This window comes from Helianthus annuus, chromosome 17 (genome assembly GCF_002127325.2).
Source record: "Helianthus annuus cultivar XRQ/B chromosome 17, HanXRQr2.0-SUNRISE, whole genome shotgun sequence".
In the NCBI taxonomy this organism is placed as follows: Eukaryota; Viridiplantae; Streptophyta; class Magnoliopsida; order Asterales; family Asteraceae; genus Helianthus; species Helianthus annuus.
The window spans coordinates 71,424,172-71,444,755 of NC_035449.2; the positions used below are offsets into that span (position 1 = coordinate 71,424,172).

At 36.6% G+C, this 20,584-nt stretch overlaps 1 pseudogene; it reads right to left on the minus strand.

The window, feature by feature from the left end:
* Positions 1–15,407: 15,407 nt before the first annotated feature.
* On the minus strand, positions 15,408–18,441 carry LOC110919844 (annotated as a pseudogene).
* Positions 18,442–20,584: the final 2,143 nt, after the last annotated feature.

The window sequence follows — 20,584 nt, forward strand, 5'->3', positions numbered from 1 at the left end:
CAAATGTTGAAAGATATCGAGAAAACGTTCAACTCATTGAGGAATGTGAACATGAAATTGAATCCTGCCAAATGTTCCTTTGGTATGGAAGAAGGGAAGTTTTTAGGCTTCATAGTCACAAACGGCGGCTTCAAAGTAAACCCAGAGAAGGTTCAAGCAATAGAGCGAATGCCATCGCCAAAAACAATCAAGGAGATGCAGCGATTAGCCGGCCGTTTAGCCGCGCTCAACCGATTCCTATCAAATCAGGCCGCAAAGTCATATCCTTTTATCAGCACCTTGCGCAATTGCGTAAAGAAACAAGAGTTCAAGTGGACGCCAGAGGCAGAAGCGGCGTTCCAGCAGATGAAAGAATGCTTGATCAAACTCCCTACACTGACTGCACCATACGAAAAGGAACCACTTATACTGTACTTATCTTCTTCGGATAAGGCAGTAGGGTCGGTATTGATGGTAGAAAGAAACGGAGTATAAACTCCAATTTATTATGTAAGTAAGGTGCTTCCCGACCGAGAAACAAGATATTCAACAATGGAAAAGTTGGTACTGGCGCTGCTTCATGCTTCTAGAAGGCTGCGCAGGTACTTTACAGGGCATGTAATCACAGTACTTACCAACTTTCACATCGGCACAATATTGCAAAAACCAGAGACGTCTGGGCGGTTAGCAAAATGGGCCATCGAACTGGGGGGCCACAACATCTTGTACAGGTCGCGCCCAGCCAACAAAGGTCAAGTCCTTGCGGACGTCGTCACAGAAGTTCCAGTAGAAAAAATCAAAGATTGTGAGATTGTTGAGACTCCCGCGAAAGACACATCTAACGAGTTGTGGTTGTTGTACACTGATGGGGCATCAAATGAGGACGGCGCACGAGCAGCGTTGCGCCTCGTGAGCCCCGAAAAGCATGAATTTACATATGCCATCAAGTTGGACTTCAAGAACACCATCAACGAGGTGGAATATGAGGCATTTCTGGCAGGCTTACGCCTCGCCATAAAAATGGGAGCTCAAAATCTACAAGCACATGTTAATTCACTTCTGATCGCCAGTCAAATCAATGGAATTTACGATACAGAGGGCGAGGTCATGGCCCTGTATTTAGAACAGGCGAAAGAGCTACTTCAACGCTTCAAGTCATACAAGGTGGTTCACATCAATCGCTCAGAAAACAAACCAGCAGATGCTTTGAGCAAGCTCGCTTCAACTTCCTTTCAACATCTAGCCAAAGATGTAAGGATTGAAGTACTCAAGAATCCATCAGTCCTGCTACGCCAGGTAAATGTGATCGAAGTAGGGCAGCCATCTTGGATGACCCCTATAATTCAATATCTACAAGAAGGGATACTCCCGGAGAGCAAAGCAGAGGCAAGGAAGATTCAGAACAAGGCCCTGCACTATGAAATGAATGATGGTATTTTATACCGAAAGTCCTATTTAGGGCCCTGTTGCGCTGTGTGGACCCTCAAGATGCGAACTACTTGATCAGAGAGATCCACGAGGGGATCTATGGCATCCATGCAGGACCGCGCATGGTTGTCGCAAAAATCATGAATGCTGGTTATTACTGGCCAGGGATGCATGTCGATGCTCTAAGGGAGGTGCGCAAATGTGACTCATGTCAGAGACACTCCCCGAAGACCCTGCGCCCGAAGAATGATCTGATCCCTGTATCCACTGCTTGGCCCTTCCATGTCACACCCTGGCTTTGCGGAAGCGTGGTTAATTTGGTGTGACTTCTTAATACCATAGCTTAATCATAACAAAGCTATATGAATTAAAAACATGCAAGATCATCCATTAAGTTTTGAAAACCAAATACAATACCATTGTTTTAATGGGAATACACCCTAACAACCATAATCTTGTTCAACAAACAGACAAAACATAAACACAGTTTAAGGACTGTGACTTGTCCAGGAAAGAGTCACATTCCCTAAACCCCGGATGACCTCGGAAACTAGTGCAGCGGGAAAACGTGCCATACCGTGACAGATCCTTTAATTCCCTGAAATACATGTAAGTTGAAAAATCAACAATAATGTTGAGCGAGTTCATGTGTTTAGTATGTGCGCGCGAATAAACCTTTATAACCATTGTAAGTGTGAATATTTTGTAAACTCTGGTATGAAAGCAAATAAGGAAACATATCAGTTAATGTGTAACCACATGGTCCAACCTGCGGGCGCATGGGAGGGGATAGGACAAGGTCACCACATGGTCCAACCTGCGGGCGCATGGGTGGTGTTAGGACAAGGTCACCACATGGTCCAACCTGCGGGCGCATGGGTGGTGTTAGGACAAGGTCACCACATGGTCCAACCTGCGGGCGCATGGGTGGTGTTACGACAAGGTCACCACATGGTCCAACCTGCGGGCGCATGGGTGGTGTTAAGACAAGGTCACCACATGGTCCAACCTTAGGGCTCATGGGTGGGGTTTGTTATGCTCAAATAGGCCTGTCACTTGTATCCCTCGATCGTACTACGAGGATTAATGTTCTTAAGGTTTCACTTATCCAAATCACATAACCTAACAGTTCCTTCCTTAGCTGACCATACCATGTAAGAAATATTCGTAATCATAGTAACATGTATTTCACCCCCGCAGTTTAGAAAACTGAAAACAGTTAAGAGAAAAGGGGGACATGAACTCACAGTCGGTGCGTCTCTACCAAGTACTCCAAATTTGGCAGCTGTGCAACGACCTACATGTGCTAATTCTATTAGACGGACGGCCGTGCCTTAGCTTTATAGTTTAAGTTTTTGGGAAATAGTTAGACAACTATTTCGTGTTTACTTCTCGTATATACTTGGTAGTTAATCTCCTTCCCAAGGATGGGGGATTTAATACATGTGCGTTCGAATTACACCATTAAGTCTCACTTAATATATTTATTTCCAATTCCAAAATATAAGTATTTTTCTCAAAAATATTATATTTTCACTTCACATAACACTCCCAAAAATAATACGCTGATAGAATATGTGTTCGTAATTATTTCCGCATAATGTGTAAGTTACGTTTTTATCGTTCGAGTGGTAATAATAATTATCGTTGTAACTTATATGTTTATCGTGGAAGCGTTCGTATTATTTTGGATTCGTCAACGTTTGTAAATATTATTTTTACTCTGAAAAAATAATATTTGTGTATTTTTCACAAAATAATCATAAACAGTGTGGTGAAAATATAAATATATATATTTATCACATTTAGTTTTTGTGAAAATGCCACCTCCGAATATTTGTAAATAAAGTCGTGGCGAAATATATTTTGAAAACATGTCAAAAATAATTCTAACACTTGTAGCGTAGATAATTCTAAGTGTTAGGTTTTTAGAAAAATTTCGCCAGAGTTTCCTCTGTAACTGGAGGTGGCCACGCTTTCAAGCGTATCATTTTCTTTAACAAATCAACTCAACAATTTTCTTTATTTGATCAAAACAACTTTCATCACAACAACTAATCAACATATGTGTAAATCGCCAAAATTACATGAACTTGCAGTTTTCCCAAAACTGTGGTGTAAATCTCCTTAAATTTATTAGTTCTTCATATAAGGTAATTTGATCTCGTAAAAACCTCGTTTTTAGAGTAAATCCATCTTTACAACTTCTCGTCATCTTTTACAAAGATTGTTATTTTGTCGAAACTTTTTATTTCACAAGTGTTTTATACACTTGTGGTTTATAAAAATCATACTTGTTAGTGTGATATCCGTCTTTTAGAAAACATGATTTTCTTGACGCTTGGTTCTATGAAAATACCATTTGTACATACGTAGATCCGCCCGTTTTAAACACTATTTTACAAGTAAAAATACTTTTACACAAGTTCATGTTTCTCGTGTGGTAGAGTTTCACCTTTTAACCCTTGTACCATTCAAAACAAGCTTATGTCAAGATCCATGACCTTAACCGAACCGGGTTAAATGGTGATCCGAGCTACCACAACGTAGATCGGGTCTAGATAACCACAAATTTCAATTACTACAAGATTTACATAACTTATATGCTATTAACCATCATTTTCCATGTTTTTAGTAGACTTTTATGCTTCAAAACGCAAGTTTCCGAATTTTAACCGTTACAACACATATTAACCACCTTAGATTAGTTTAAGAGAGTGTTTTAAGCATTATACCTCTAGCTCGAGGCTAGGGAAGAATCTATGCGAAAAAGAGGTGGATAAAAGCAAGATAGAGAGGTCTTTCGCCTTCCGTTAGCTCTAAGGCTCCTCGTATGTGACCCGTAACACTTGTGTGTGCTTGAAATGGAATGATCAAGATCGAAAATGGATGGGGTGTCCCAAGGGGTGTTCGGCCGTGAGTTGAGCAAGAGGGAGAGAGAGAGCTTTGTGGAGTTGTGTGGAGTGTAAGATCTCTTGTGTCATGACATGTTACTAATAGGCAAACACAAGTTCACTAACCCTTGGTTAATATGCTATCTAGATATCAAACATATCATATTAAAATAATCAATTTAGTACAAGGTATGTCCCCTTATAGTTGGGGCCGGTTTCAAGGGGGGGGGGGGGTACTAGTTCGATTTCAACTAGTTAGTTGATGATTAGTTAGGTTAACCAAGTTAGATTTAGGGATTAACTTGGTTAGTGGTGTGATGTGCTTTATAGCGGGTGTTAGGGTGTTCAGGGACCGTAACTGGCTCAGAAAAAGATAAATAATGTTTCTATCAATATTTTTATGTCACGGGTATAGTCCGGTTGTTCGGTTGGATAGTAATCCGTTAAAGTGCTTAACAAAGCTTTTAAGTGTCGTAAATATCATTTTTAGTGACACAACTTATTCCCCAAAGTGTCAGGAATATTTTCCTCATGTTTTGGCACTTTACCAGTTAGCTAGAAGCTGATATGTTAATTAAAGTGCTGTGTTTTGTGCTTAGAGTACGTTTTAGGCACATCCGGTCACTATAACTTATCCCTAGAGACGCAGTTCTACAACCCTTGTATCCCTACACTCACTATGGGTGTAGTAAAAATATTTCTGGCTCATACAGGCCTTAGAGGCAGTGTCTGCCTGATGCTGGCTTTATCAGCATGTTCAATAGGTTATCCGTTCAAATGCTACTGTGCTTTTGTGCATCATGTTTGTCACTAGAGTTCAGTATGTAAATAATGTAGTGACCGAAATCAAAGTATGATGCAGGAATATACAAGTATTAGAAATCAAGTAGCAGTTCATCAGCAATTTCAGTTAAGAACAGTAATTAAGCAGTATTTCTTTTTATTAATTTTTTTCACTGGCACCTGAACACGGGGCCGTGCCCGGTCACCAGGGGGTCGTGTCCAGAGTGCCAGTAACATAAAATTTTGCTTCTAACACCCTTTTACACATTTAATCAACCTAAAAACTTATTTTTGGGACACATTGAGGACAATGTGTAATTTAAGTGTGGGGGGATGCTAAAACCTTGAATCTTGCAAGTCCTAATAACAAGCCTTATACAAAACTCTATTGGAACCGCTAATCACCCCAATATTTTTTCAAAAATTTTCATTTTCTTTTTACTTGTCCAAGTTTAAGTTGGGAATTCAAGTTTTAACAAGGTTATATTTTTACAAGTTTACAACCGATAGCGTCGTGATAAAAAGAACCAACATAAGAAAATTATGAAACAGCATGACAAGCTTAGTTAAAATTTGATTATATATACTTGATCACAAAAAAAAAACCTTTCCCACAAAAGTGAGTTTTGAGCCTTTATTGAGCATACAAATACATATCTTTACACTAAATGCTCATTTTTCGTTTCTTGTGTGAATAGCCGCTTGGTTCATACGACTCTAGAACTTGCCACGACAAGACATTCCCGGTCCTTACCAACTTAAACCCCAGTAAGTAAATGATGGAGGCATTAGGACTAACCCTTTTTTCTTTCTACACAATTATTTTTCATTTTTTTTTACCACCTAGCCAAAATCCCCCTAGTTAACCCCTTTGAGCCTAAACCTTTTCATTTCTTAACCCAAAACAATCACCCTTTTTACCCAACTAAACCTTTTTATTTTACCCCTTTCTTTTAGTAACAAAGTTCGGTTTTCTTATGACTTCAAATATATATATATATATATATATATATGTGTGTACATTTTGATGAAACCAAATAAACAAACAAGTTTATCAAAAATAACTTTGTTTGAAAAAGAATGGTTCATCAAAATAAAATAAAAGTATGAAAAACAAAAAGTCTTTCAAAAAAACCGACGTTTTGTTATGCTTTTCGCCCTTTTACTAACCACTAACCCAACCACCCATCTGTAGCCCAAGCCTAACCCTTCACCCAAAAAGTCCTCTTGATATTTACAAAGGAATATAGTTAAAAAGGAGGAGGATTGATTGCTTGGCAAGCTTATGGTAGAAGTAAGTTCCATGCCGCTCTGGAGTGATTCACTAAAAATACACCTTCAGCCGAGTGTTGAGTGATCCCCCGCGAGGTATGTAAACTTGTATATAAATGAAATTTTAAAAGGTATGTTATGCCCTAATAAGTAATTTTTCTTACGAAACGTTTTTTAATAAATCATGACGAATAGGATTGTAAAAAAATAAAAATAAAACCTAAATAAAGAATCTTGAAAATCCCGACACTCTATGACAAGCCCAAAAACCTTCTCTTCTACCCATTCCATTTGGGAGTGAAAAAAGCCACATTATAAAGAGTTTTGCTTGAGGACAAGCAAAGATTCAAGTGTGGGGGTATTTGATGGGCACAAAATGCAACATATAAATTACATCAATTGTGGCATAAAACTAACCATTTTTTGGTACTAATGTTGGAAAAAGTGTGCTTTTGTCTTCCTTTTGTATTTTCAGGATTAAATGAGCTCAAATGAACAAAAGAAGCAAAAAGACAGCTAAATCTAACATAAATACAAGAAAAGGAACAAAAATGGCATGCCCGACCTCCCGACAGCATCTTCCCAAGCAAAACAAAGAAGACAGAAGACTAAACACGCCCCGTGCTCAGTGAGCACGGGGCCGTGCCCAAGTGTCAGCAAAAAAGACAAAGTCATAGAAGCTTCTGTTGCCCACCACGGGGTCGTGCCCAGCGGACACGGGGGCGTGGTCAACTTCCTGCAGACGCATTTATTGAAATTGTGAATTGCAATTAATGAAGAGAGAGAGTCAGATGGACACGGGGCTGTGCCCAAGCTTCTGTTCAGCCTATAAATATGAGTGTTTGGAGCTCTTGCAACTCATCCCTTGGCACACCACCTCTCTCACACTTCACCTACCACCCACCGACATCACAAAACCATCATCCACCACCATCATCCATTGTCCATCATAGAGTGTGTGAGTCGTCTCGGGATCCAAGATTGATCGTAAGAGTTCTTGACAATCAAAGGTCATGTTTGCCTAAGTCTCTTACATCACTTGGTGAAGACAAGTGTTTAGTGCAATACTTTTTATTTTTAATCTTTTGCACTTTTTAATTGGTTTTGTATTAATGACTTTAATTACTAGTTTCTTATGTTGAAGGTGATTCTTCCTTATCCTTTGTCCGTGGTGTCTTGGCATTATTTTATTGTATATATAAAATAAAAGATTTTCACCATTCATATCTCCACGGTCTATATAGAGGTATGTTGGCTACCTGGTCGGGGGTTAAGGGAACGGTTTGGTAAGAGTCTTGCCATTGTTCAGTGTATAGATCCTGCAAAGGACCTGGGTCAAATTTAGTAGGACCTCCTTCAATACCCAAAGGTATTGGATGGCGGGGGTCCAAACTCTTTGACCCCCTCATAAGTTAAACTACTATTAAAACTTTAACCCGGCTACTTAGGACTGTATCCCTGCTGACTCAGACTACTTAGCGCAGGGTAACGTCGCCTTCAAAAGAGGGGCCTACCACATTATGCATTAATAACTTAATTAATTATCTTTCAATAATCCGACCTTTAGGATTGTATCCTTGCTAACTCAAACTATTGGGTTGAGGGTAACGTTACCTTCAAAAGAGGGGCCTACTACAATAACTAAGATAATCTCTTAAACAAGTGCAAAAGTGCGAAAATAATCAAAGGTTACACTACACATGAGTCGGATTCAAGTGATTCATCTTGTCTATCTGTTTTATTTTTATTTTATTTTTCAGCATTTTAGTTAGTTTTATTTTCTTAATTTAAAAACCTTTTTCTAACATTTTGATTTGATAAGACGTTGAGGATAAACCGGTACTAAAAGCTCTTGTGTCCTTGGACGACCTCGGTATCTTACCAACACTATATTACGTCCACGATGGGTGCACTTGCCCATATGTGTGTTTAGTGTTAGTGAATATCGTGTTTTACAAATTTAAAACTTGGCTAAAAAGTGTAAAAAGGGCTTAAAATACATACCTAAAACATATACACACTGACACGCATCAATCTTTGTTTAAGGCTTGAGTTAGAATTGAGAATGCTTTCTTTTCTAAGTCATATATCTTCTTATCATCGATAGAAAGATCTGCAAATGTCGCAGCATTTGAACTGGCTTCTTCAAGTGCTTGATTGAATTCCGTGGTAAAAGACAACCACAACTCCCTGTTTTGCCCAAGAATATACGTATGAAATCTCTCTTGCCATCTGGGATACTCGTTCCTATGCATGAGCTTTGGTGGGCGGTTGTTACTACCGGTTTCATTTTTGCTCCAAAGAAGACTTTGAATACTTTGGTTTTGGTTTGTAACGAAGGCCCTCTGATTTGTTGTAATTGAACTTGATTGTGCTGATGAGGAAGACGTGGGAATCTAAGCCCATGAAGGGAGGGACTGGACCTGAACCTTTACTCTTAAACATATCCACATTAGGATCAGGTTTCCAACCCCACCAATCTTAAGTCATAATGGATTGAAAATAATCAACTCAACAGGCAATGGTAAAACTTTTGAGGACCCACTGTGAAAGACTACAAGTCCACCAAGAATAGGGTTCTTAGTGGATGATCAAATTAACAAGGAACAAAGATTTTTCGTGAGTGTGGGTGAAGAATGTTTTCCACTGAATAAGAGGTTCTTCACCTAATAAGACAAATGGGCCATGAAGAATGTTCTTCACCTAATAAGACAAATGGGCCATGAAGAATGTTCTTCACCTAATAAAAAAAAAAGCAAATGGGTTTTTCATTTACAGAAGGTTTTTCACAGGTATGGAGAGGAGTGTCAGTAGGTAAGATTTGGTGAAAAGTTGATCTGAAATGATACAAAAATATTAAACAATAATCACCTTTTTTAAATCTTATCTTATCACCAAGAAAATTCCGGTGAATATTCCGGTCAACGCAACACACCGGAAAGTTTTCCGAACAAGATTTTTGCAAAAAGTTTTTAGAAAAATCCCTGTATTTCAACAAGGTTTTTAAGAAAAATTTAAGCAAACAACAGTTTTTCAAGGACTTAACCCATGTAACTTTCAAAGCACAGAAATTTTACTGAAAAACCATCAAAAAATGTTCGAAAAACACGACACACGGCTCGGTTTTAATAAGGATGAGAGCCAATGCTCTAATACCACTTGTAGGTCCACTAGAGGAGGATCTAGAACACGTATCCTTGTTACCGAACATACCCGGCTGTGCGGAATCCAAATGGGTATGCAACCGAGACAAGAACACACAAACACGCACAAGATTCAACGATTAAAGCTCAAAATATTTCAACTAGAAGAGTTTTACATACAAGATGATACAAGATAAACCTCACTAAACTCTCCTGTGATTTCTTTGTACTCTCTATGTGTTCTAACTTCTGTGTTGAAACAAGTCCCTTTTATACAACCTTACTGGGCCCAAACAAGAGGCCCACAAAGAACTGGGAGCCATGAAAGACGCAACTCTTTCGTGAACAATACTTCCAGCCAACACCTCTGACGAAGAATGTTCTTCACCCAAGGGTTCTTTGCCCGAGGATGGTCTTTCATGGAGGGTTCTTCATGCATGGGTTCTTCGGTGGGAAGGTTCTTCGTCCAAGGTTCTTCAGCCAAGGTATTTCAGCAGAAGCAGGTTGGTTCATCGTGGTCTTTCGTGAATGATATGCTTCACATATAACTTGCAAACATGCAGAAGTAGCAACACATAGATAGATAAGCAACATAACAATTTGCACATCACAAACTGTTTTACATCGAAAACATCACACCGAGACACGATGGAGTATATCGAGTCTCGGTCTTCCATTTGTAACGCTGGTGAACCGAAATGACACGCATCCACATAAAGATGCATCAACACTAACCCCCTTCCAGGCAGTTAACGTGCTTTATATAGACTGTAAAGACACGAATGAGTGAATCAACGAAACATGAAGAGAATAAAAATTCATCTTCAATATAAAAAAACTAGTTATTAAAGTCATTAATACATACCCAATTAAAAAGTGACCAAAGGATGGAAATCAAAAGTAATACACAAAAGATTTTGTCTTCACCAATTGATGTAAGGGATTAGCCAAGCATGGCCATATTTAGACAAAACTCTTACTATCGATCTTGGATCCCGAGACTACTCTAACTCTAACTAAAGTGGTGGAAGATGATGGTTTGTGGTGGTAGAAGTAAGAGAAATGGTTTGCCAAGGGATGGTTTGCAAATGAGCCAGACACCTCTATTTATAGTTGGAAACAGGAGACTCACACGGCCACGTGCCTAGTGGGCACGACCCCGTGTCCTTCATCTTTCCTGTCTTCATTTAATGCTCTTGTCAGCTCTTCTGCACACACGGCCCCGTGGTCCCTGTACTTGTTGTACGAACCCAGATTTGCGAATCCGAGAGTTAACCACGACCCGTGCTGAGGTTACATGGCCCCGTGTCCTTTTTCATTTTCTATTTGTCTTTATTCTCTAAGGAATCTTGACTGGGGTATGGCCGGCATGACCCCCTATTGGGCTTCTGACTTGTTGCTTTTATTCTTGGGGTGAAGCTTTGAGGGTCGGTATAGTGTGTCAACTTCTTTTCTTCTTATTTATGTTGGTTTTTGTCATTAATTCGTTCCTTTTGGTCATTTGAGCTTATTTTATCCTGAAACTCAACGGTAAACAAAGAAACACACTTTTTCCAACATTAGTACTGAAAATGGTTGTTTTTATACCGTATTTGATACAATTTATATGTTACATTTTGTGCATATCAGAACCCGAGGGTGCGGGTTTTATCACTTGAATTCATGGAATTGATTGAAACCTGTTTATATTCGTGATAACCATTAATGATGGTTTAGTCTCTTTTTAAATTGACCAGTTTCACAAACATTGGGTTGTTTAAGATGTTAATTATCATTAATCACTGAAAACGCGAGTTGATTGGGGTTTAAATGCAGTTCAAACGTCACATAACTCGCGGAAACGAGTTGGGTCAGGTCCTGGATCCGTCCGGGTCGCGTAACAAGTGAGTAAGGAAGAAGACAAACGAGTAAGGAAGAAGTGATGTTGCAGTGGTTAGCATGTCGCTTGTGAAAACATGGGGTGCCGGGTTTGAACCCCGTCTCCTGCGGTTCCTATTCTTTTTTTTTTTTTAACTTATTTCAGGTCTTGAGGACTTGTATCTATACTGATTGGGCTGAGTTCTAGCATCAATTGAGGTCGTAGCGCACATGATGTTATTGCACACATTGAGGGGGTGAGGTCGCGGGTTTGAGTCCCAGATTTACACTAAGCCCCCTTTATGTTTCACATATTACGCAAATATGACCTAAACTCTTAATATTAGCTTAATGAGTGTAATCCTTTTATAAACTAGGTTCAAAACTTGACAGAATAGGCCCTTGTACTTCTTAATTCAATTCCACTTGATTTAACTCTAATAGTTACCTTAGTTAATAAACCTTATTATATCAACCAACCAAACTAACTGTATTTAACACCCCAAAAAAGTTAGATGTTGTGACCAAGTTGTTTTATTTTGTTTAGAATATTTTAGCATGATGAATGATTTCTAAAGTAATAAATTTAATATAGTTATGAATTGTTATAAAAATAATAATAACATTATGAATGAAAGAAAAGCATGAACTAAACTAGAGGAATTAGATGTGAATATATGGTAACTAAATTAGAGAAAAAGAAAGTGCATGAAGAGGTAGGGGTGTGTGTGTGTGCGTGTTTTAGAGAGAGGGCGGAAGGGGAAGAAGTTCACCTTAATCAAAAGTCTAAAATATAACAATTGAAGAGGCAAATCAACACAAATCTTGTGTATGGACATTGGTTTAGAATCATCTAAGCTTGTCTAACAATAATTTGTAAGTTTGTGGAGTTTTGATGTAATGAGAAGATATGAAGGAGGTTATATCTTATGTGTCAAGTATGTATAATGAGAAATTGGATATGGAACCCTTGTTAGGAAACATATGTAGATGCTAATTTGTATGATATTGATGGGTTTATGTAATTTATAGAAAATCTCTACGAATCATGAAGTGGGTTGAGTTATAATCGTAGATTATGAAGTATTAGGGGTTATTGGATATCGAACCCTTGTTAGGAAACATATGTGATTGCTAATTTGTAGGAAATTGAAGGGTTTATGTAATTTATAGAAAATCCCCATGAATCATGAAACGGGTTTTGAGTTATGATTGAAGATTATGAAGTATTAGGGGTTTCTTTAAAAATTTCTGCACCCCATGAAAAAAATTTATGGGTCCGCCACTGTATATAATTACAAAAGCTATACATTGATTGCACTAATATAATCAATACTATATAATAAAAGAAACCTGTTTTGGGACACTTGTCATTCTCTCATTTAATTGATTAAAATTATTAATAATACTAATAATAATAATATTTAATCTAATCTAATATAAATTTTTATTATTAGTAATATTTAATCAAATCTAAAATCTAATCTAATACAAATTTTTATTATCAATAATATTTAATCAAATCTAATAATAATTCATACGAATTCCAAAGTTGATACTAACTTTCAAATAATTAAAAAAATCCACCTAACATCACAAATTTTTCTGTTAAATTCGATTAATTAATTTGTTCAACAATCACTATTATCTTAATCATTCAGTACGGTTAACCGATTTATCATCATACAACCTCCCACCTATTCAATCATATGATTTTTCAATCTTATATTAACTAAATAAATAAAGATTAATATTCAATCTTATCCTACTTTAAATATAAAAGAAATCCATTAGTTCATATTAATATTCAATCTTATCCTACTTTAAATATAAAAAAATCCGTTAGTTTTTTTAAATATATATTTTTTTATTATTTGGTATATAAAATCATATTTATTCAAACAATGTAATATTTTGTTACAGTACGTATAATAAATCTATACTATATCACAAAAGAAACCTGTTTTGAGACACTTGTCATTCTCTCATTTAATTGATTAAAATTATTAATAATACTAATAATAATAATATTTAATCTAAATTAATACAAATTTTTATTATTAATAATATTTAATCAAATCTAAAATCTAATCTAATAAGAATTCATACGAATTCCAAAGTTGATATTAACTTTCAAATAATAAAAAAATCCACCTAACATCACATATGTTTCTGTTAAATTCGATTAATTAATTTATTCAACAATCACTATTATCTTTATCATTCAGTACAGTACGGTTAACCGATTTATCATCATACAACCTCCCACCTATTCAATTATATGATTTTTCAATCTTATATTAACTAAATAAATAAAGATTAATATTCAATCTTATCCTACTTTAAATATAAAAAAATCCGTTAGTTCAGATTAATATTCAATCTTATCCTATTTTAAATATAAAAAAATCCTTTAGTTTTTTAAATATATTTTTTATTATTTGGTATATAAAATCATATTTATTCAACCCATGTAATACACGGGGGTTTTTAAAAATATAACTTTTTTATTATTTGGTAAACAATATTACATTTATTCAACCTGTAAAATACAATGGTTTTAAAGATATATTTTTTTTATTATTTGGTATATAATATTACATTTATTCAACCCGTACAATACATATGGTTCTTATAGATATAACTTATTTTATTATTTAATATATAAAATTACATTTTTTCAACCCGTGCAATAAAGGAGGCTTTTAAAAAGATAATGTTTTATTATTTGGTATATAAAATTAATTTATTTAACCCTTGTAATACACGGGGTTATAACCTAGTTTTATTGTATAAAGCAATTTAGGGGTTTCTTTAAATCCACATGTGACTTTCGACTCGCTTAACAAGTTCATCTTGTTTCCATATGAGTTGTACTCAAGTGATATTATTCGTTGGAGATTTAAGTTACCCAAATCAACCTATTATGTGTTAACAATACGCTTTGCATCATAAAAGTATCATAATGATTTATGGTCAACACTTGTTTTTTGAATGTTAAGTATTGTTCGATCTGGCCCTATGATCGTGGATCTCTAAGAATGACCCCAACTCCGGTCGAGTGAGATACATACATTTAACTAATAGTTGAGGCACTCCTAAGGGTTACCATGGCAGGTCTTTAAGCACAACTCCATAAATAAATAACTTCTAATTAGAAAACCAAAGACTAATTTCTAATCTATTTCATATGATGAATGCAAGTTAATTGCAATAAACAAATAACATTACAACACAAATAATATTGAAGTTGAATTATAAAAATGTTAAAATTTAACTCACATACTTGAGAATATAAGAAAATGTTATAATTGTAACGTTCTCACTAATCTCTTCTAAAGTTCAAAAAGGAAAAGTGCATAAATTTGATTTGGATATATGAATAGTGAATATCCCGTCTTTAGGATATAACATAACGCACCTATTAAGTTATCATAAGGATTTAAAAACTTAAATAAAAAAAATATAAAAGCCTAAAACCAATATGCAGCTAAAAGTATAAAACATAAAAAAGAACTGTATCTTTCCAGTTTTTCAAATTTCCAATCTATGTATATATATGGTATCTACACATATGTAGGTAACGCTGCAAAAGAACACAAAGAGAGTTCATTTGATGGTTTTTATGCACATAAGTTAAACATATGTATGTGAAAAGCATAAAATTAAAAAAAAAAAAAAAGGTTCAAAGCTTCTATGACAAGTGGAGGCCTACCCCTCTTTTGTGTAACTTTGAAATATTGCTCGTGACCATATCTTTAAGAGCATCCCCAGTTGAATCTTCATCCTCATCTCTAATAAAAAGCATATTTCTTTAAATTTATCTCTAATTTTGTTTAACCTCTCACATTTATTTGATTCTCCATCCCTAAATCTATATAATTATTATTTTTACTATTTGTTTATCTTTCTTCCATCGGTACATATCCAAATGATTGAAGTAAGACTTTTAAATTTTGGATATATGAATAGTGAATATCCCGTCTTTAGGATATAACATAACGCACCTATTAAGTTATCATAAGGATTAGAAACTTAAATAAAAAAAATATAAAAGCCTAAAACCAATATGCAGCTAAAAGTATAAAACATAAAAAAGAACTGTATCTTTCCAGTTTTTCAAATTTCCAATCAGAGTTTCCATGTCCTCTTTTCCTCAGCCATTCCAAGAGAACAAGACCAATGTGTCTTGCTATGATTCTGGTGAATCTATTTTCTTTCATCTTTCAACACACGTCTTCCCTCTGTTGTAATCACCCTTTTCCTCATGCATTATTGCCACTCTTCTTGAATGTAGATTTTTAGGTCGTAGTTTCCCAAATCATGTTGCTCTTCTTGAATTCTTCTTACAGATTCACCAACAGAGGGCCTGCAACCATCAATTGAAATAAGCTTAAGCGTTGGTATGTCCCCAATTTCAAGGGGGATCTCTTCAATATAAAAGCAGCTGCTAATTTCTAATTTTCTGAGACACCGGAAGCTTCTATTGTTGGCGTCCCACACCTTGATATTTAACCAATGAAGGCTCAAGAATTTTAGCTGTGGAAACTCCTGTTCATCTGTGTTCCAGCGGCTTCCCACAAAAGCATCGCTTGTTAGTTTAAGAAGCTCGAGATTAGGAAACAACTTAATGATTGACATTTCACTCCACGGTAGACGACAATCACATAGTGTAAGTGTTTTCATTGATGTGATGTTGGGAATGTAACGCGCTCCATTCTTCTCCAAAAGTCACCATTAATTAGTTCAAGCTTTTCAAGGTAGGTGAGAGATTTGAAGTCATTTTGCTTATCTGAGCAAGCAAGTACCACATGTAAGTTCCTTAACGTAAGGAAAACACTTTTGAAAATTATGTACCCCTTCTCCTAACCTCACATCTGAGACAGTTTGCAAATTCATTGGTCTTTCAATGGAAGGAAGGAGAAAGTATGCTTTGCTATAACGTGACCAAGGAGTACCCAATAAATGCCTCAGATTTACCAAATCTGATATGTTACTAGGTAAAACAGTCATTCGACGATATGCAATATATATAAGGGTTTGAAGACCCCATAAATTGCATATTGACAATGGGAAACCTTCTGATTCTTTCCAAATTGCAAGATACCTCAAGTGAACTAGCAATTCTATACGTTTGGGAAAATCATTTAGTCTACAATTTTGTAGATCTAACACGCTAAGTAGCTCAAAGGAATGGAAACCATTTGCAATGACATCACTCAAGGATCTGAAATCACTAAAGCACACAATCGATTGACGGTTTTGGGCAGGTGAATAAGGAAAACCTAGAATGTTGATATCTTTATTTATGAACATACGAACCGGCTTATATGGTTGTGTGATGACATCTGAAAATTGAGGCGACGGTATTAGTGGTTCTGTTAGAAGAATAAATCGTTCCTCCTTAGATTTTCTTAGGCATAACTCCCTAACAAGTTCATGTATTTTACAAACATCGGCGGCTCCATCATGCTCACTCTTGTGTGCTACAATTACAAGATTTCTGTCAATTAGATCCATCAGGTAGCCCTCCGCAGTATCCTCCAAGCTTCTATTTCCATCTTCTTGAATGAATCCCTCAGCCACCCATAGCCATATCAACCTTTGTACCTGAAACTCATAGTCTTTAGGGAAGCCCCCAAGATACAGAAAACACTCTCTCAAGTGAAGCGGAAGATGATTGTAACTTAAACCTAATGTTTCCCGGCATCCATTTTGGTCACCAAAGATGTAAGAACTAGTCTTTGTAGCAATTTCCACCCAAAACTCTTCATTATGTGTTTCATTTGCTAAAACTCCTGCAATGACAACCACTGCAAGTGGTAATCCTTGACAATTTTCTACTATTTGCATTCCAAGTTTAATCGACCATTTAGGGCACTCATTGCCTTGGAACACCTTCTGACATAACAGCTCCCAGCTTCTTTCTTTATTCAAATATCCTAAGTGATGAATCAATCCATCTGAATTTGGTGCTTAGCAACTTTAGTTTGGCGACTAGTAAGCAGAATTCGACTTCCAATGTTGTCATGGGGGAAAAATACTTTCAGGTTATCCCATGTTTCTATGTGCCAGATATCATCAATGACAATCAAGTATCTCTTACCCATTAGGTTTTCGTGCACCAATTCGCGAAGTAGAGAGTCATTCGCCTTTTTGAGGTTTAGGTGTTTGTGCACCTTTTCATGAAGTTCAGAGTCAGTATATTTTTTAAGGTCTAGTTGAGCAAGGATGGATTCCAGAATTTGAGTCAACACATCCCGCTTATCATATGTCTGAGAAATAGTAACCCATACACGAACATGGAAATGATGCTTAACATAACCATCATTGAATACTTTGCTGGCTAGGGTACTCTTGCCAATTCCACCCATGCCAACAATAGAGACAACATCTACCTTCTTTTGATCTTCCAACAGTTTGTCTCTTATGAGCTCCAAATCATGATCAATCACAACGAAGATTTCATCCAATACTTTCTTTGATCCTCTGGAAGCAGTAGCAGATTGATTTAGTGTTGTTTGTGGTCTTGGAGATGAAACCATCTTCTTGCTATCAATTTTCATACTCATGAACTCTACCTTGACAGACTTTAGTGATCTCCTAACATCATCAAGATTTAGGGAGAGATTAAAATGATCAGATGTGGGCAAATGTCCATTATTTCTAATTCGAACACATGACAGAAACTGAATGACAGAAGACTTGAATGATCTCCGAATAATCAAGATGTGGGTATCATTTTAAGTCTCCAGGTGTAGGGAAATCTTCAGTAGTATTCCTAATGTGAACACTGGAAAGAAAGAGATCCACGATATATTGTTCCTCTTCTGCTGCGTTTGTGAATCTTCTCTTCAGATCATTAAGTTTTTCGTGGTCTTGATGTTGGTTGATGAAAAGAATTTGCATCATGGAGCCCAGTTCTTGATATAGAAGTTGGAATTGAGGCCTTTGGATTATAATTGCGGGGTTATTGATGAATGGAATATCATAGCAGTTAATAAGCTGGTTCAACTTCTCCATGAACATCTGGATCCCTGCGTATGTCATCTTGCTTCAACCTTTATGGGTTCTAATCAAGTCCTGTGGGCTGTAAATAGTAGAAAGTATAGGATGCTTTGTGTCTCTCGTATGATTGGTGGATAATGGATGGTATCTTATTCCTCTCGTATGATTGGTGGATGAAAGATAATGTTACCGATATGTTCCTTTCAAGCAGATGAATAACTTGTTTACTCCTGTTCCATTAAATTATATGGGTTTACAATTAAATTCCTAGAAGCATAAAGTTATACAGGGGATTTAGTTGTCAAAAACTGCTATTCCAAGCTGAAGTTAATAAATTCCTAGAAGTGTAAAGTTATACTGGGGATTTAAGTGTCAAAAACTGCTATTCCAAGCTGAAGTTAAAATTTATATTTATATTTATACATAGTATTAATCTATAACAGCATTTACAATGGATCGTCCATATTTATATAAGTGTAACCTTTATATTTTTTAGAGTGTTTGTAAGTAGAAGAGAGAGAGAGAAATGAGAAAAACTTATTGTTTATCAGTAAAGTTGAAGTAGATATTGTTCACCTCTATAATATTTTAATATTCTTTGAAAGTGGTTGTGAATGAATAAGATAGAAAAATAATGATAAAAGTATAAAAAAGTATCATAATGAAAAGGAAAATTAGGGGGGGGGGTAGGGGCATAGGGGTGTTCATTGGTTCGGTTTATGATTTATTTGGTTTATTCGGTTTTCAAATTTTTTTACCGGTTCGGTTTATGATTTATTTGGTGTATTCGGTTTTCAAAGTTTTTTACCCCAAACCAAAAAACAAACCAAACCAAATAAGAAATATGCAAACCGATCCAAACCAAACCAAATTCAATTCGGTTTGGTTTCGGTTAGAAACCAAATTGCAAATCTAATCAAATTGTACCTAAGTACCTTTTTTTTCCTAATTTATATTTATGTTTGTGTTCCAACTTCCGAACATCCCAACTAATTTACACCTAACAACATATGAATACAAGAAAGTTTCATTGCGAAATAAAACAAAACATCCATCAAGTAGTCGTAGACACAATCACAAAGTTAAAGCTTCAAAACATAGATGATAGAAACTATAAATAGTTAACAAGTCTAATGACACAAAATATAAATAATCTTCAAACATGAGTCTTTCTCCAACTCGAGTGAACCTGCATACATAACCCTTTCCCCCAATCACGCATAACCCTTCATTTCTACAAGAAATAAGAAAACCAATAGATGTTTAGCTATTAAAACTTGTGAAGGGGTATGGTCCCAAAAAGCCGCGCAAACCATCCTCCAGGTCGCGCGCCGGGCCATACTCCTTAATCAACTACTTCTTCAATCTCAGCCTCGCGCGGGTTACATCAGCACTTAACAACCTCGCGCAGGGTCAAAACAAGAGAAAGCAACAACTTCAGCACTTATCATCCTGAAGACGAGCCTCCAATCGCCCATACCATGCGCAGGCCAGCCCCATCTACAGCAAGGGGCGCGCATGGATATAGCGCACGGGCACTTCAGAGTACACAGGGTACAAGTGGCAGAAGAAAGGGCCAATCCGCATCCTTCAGGCTCTGCCCAATCGTGCTCCATGATCGTCTGACATGCAGGAGACGGAAAGTACTAAAGGACGATTACGTGGCACCAATCACAGGGCAGAGACACCTGTCCCATGATCTCCACTTACCTGCTGTTGGCAGAGGGACAACAAGGCCGATAACAGCGACACATGGCTCCAATCACGGTGCGCCAACACCGGGGAACTTCTAGAAGGCACTAACGGTCGACACCAGTGAGACAAAAGGCATATCCGCTCTGTTGTCGTCTTCCGGCGCCAGGCCCATCAACCCACATCCTCTACACCTCTCCGGCTATAAATAGAACCCTTCAAAATCACAGGTTAATTCTATTCTCTCTACTCTCACTCTTACTCACTTTAATCTCCTCAAAGCAGATACTTATTCTCACGCCGGAGTCTGGTTAAGAGGGAAACCCCCATATTCCCCTCTTAACGAGCTAACGGTGTTCTGTTTTGAAGGATAAGCCGGTCATTAAGGAGCTCAGGAAATCAAAGAAGATTAATCCTTATGGTAGAAACATAAACCAAACTAATTAACCTTAAAATTAGTTACTTGTTTCTTCATTGGCGCCCACCGGTTTTTTCTATAAACCACTTTCATCTTCTTTTCTTTGAGCT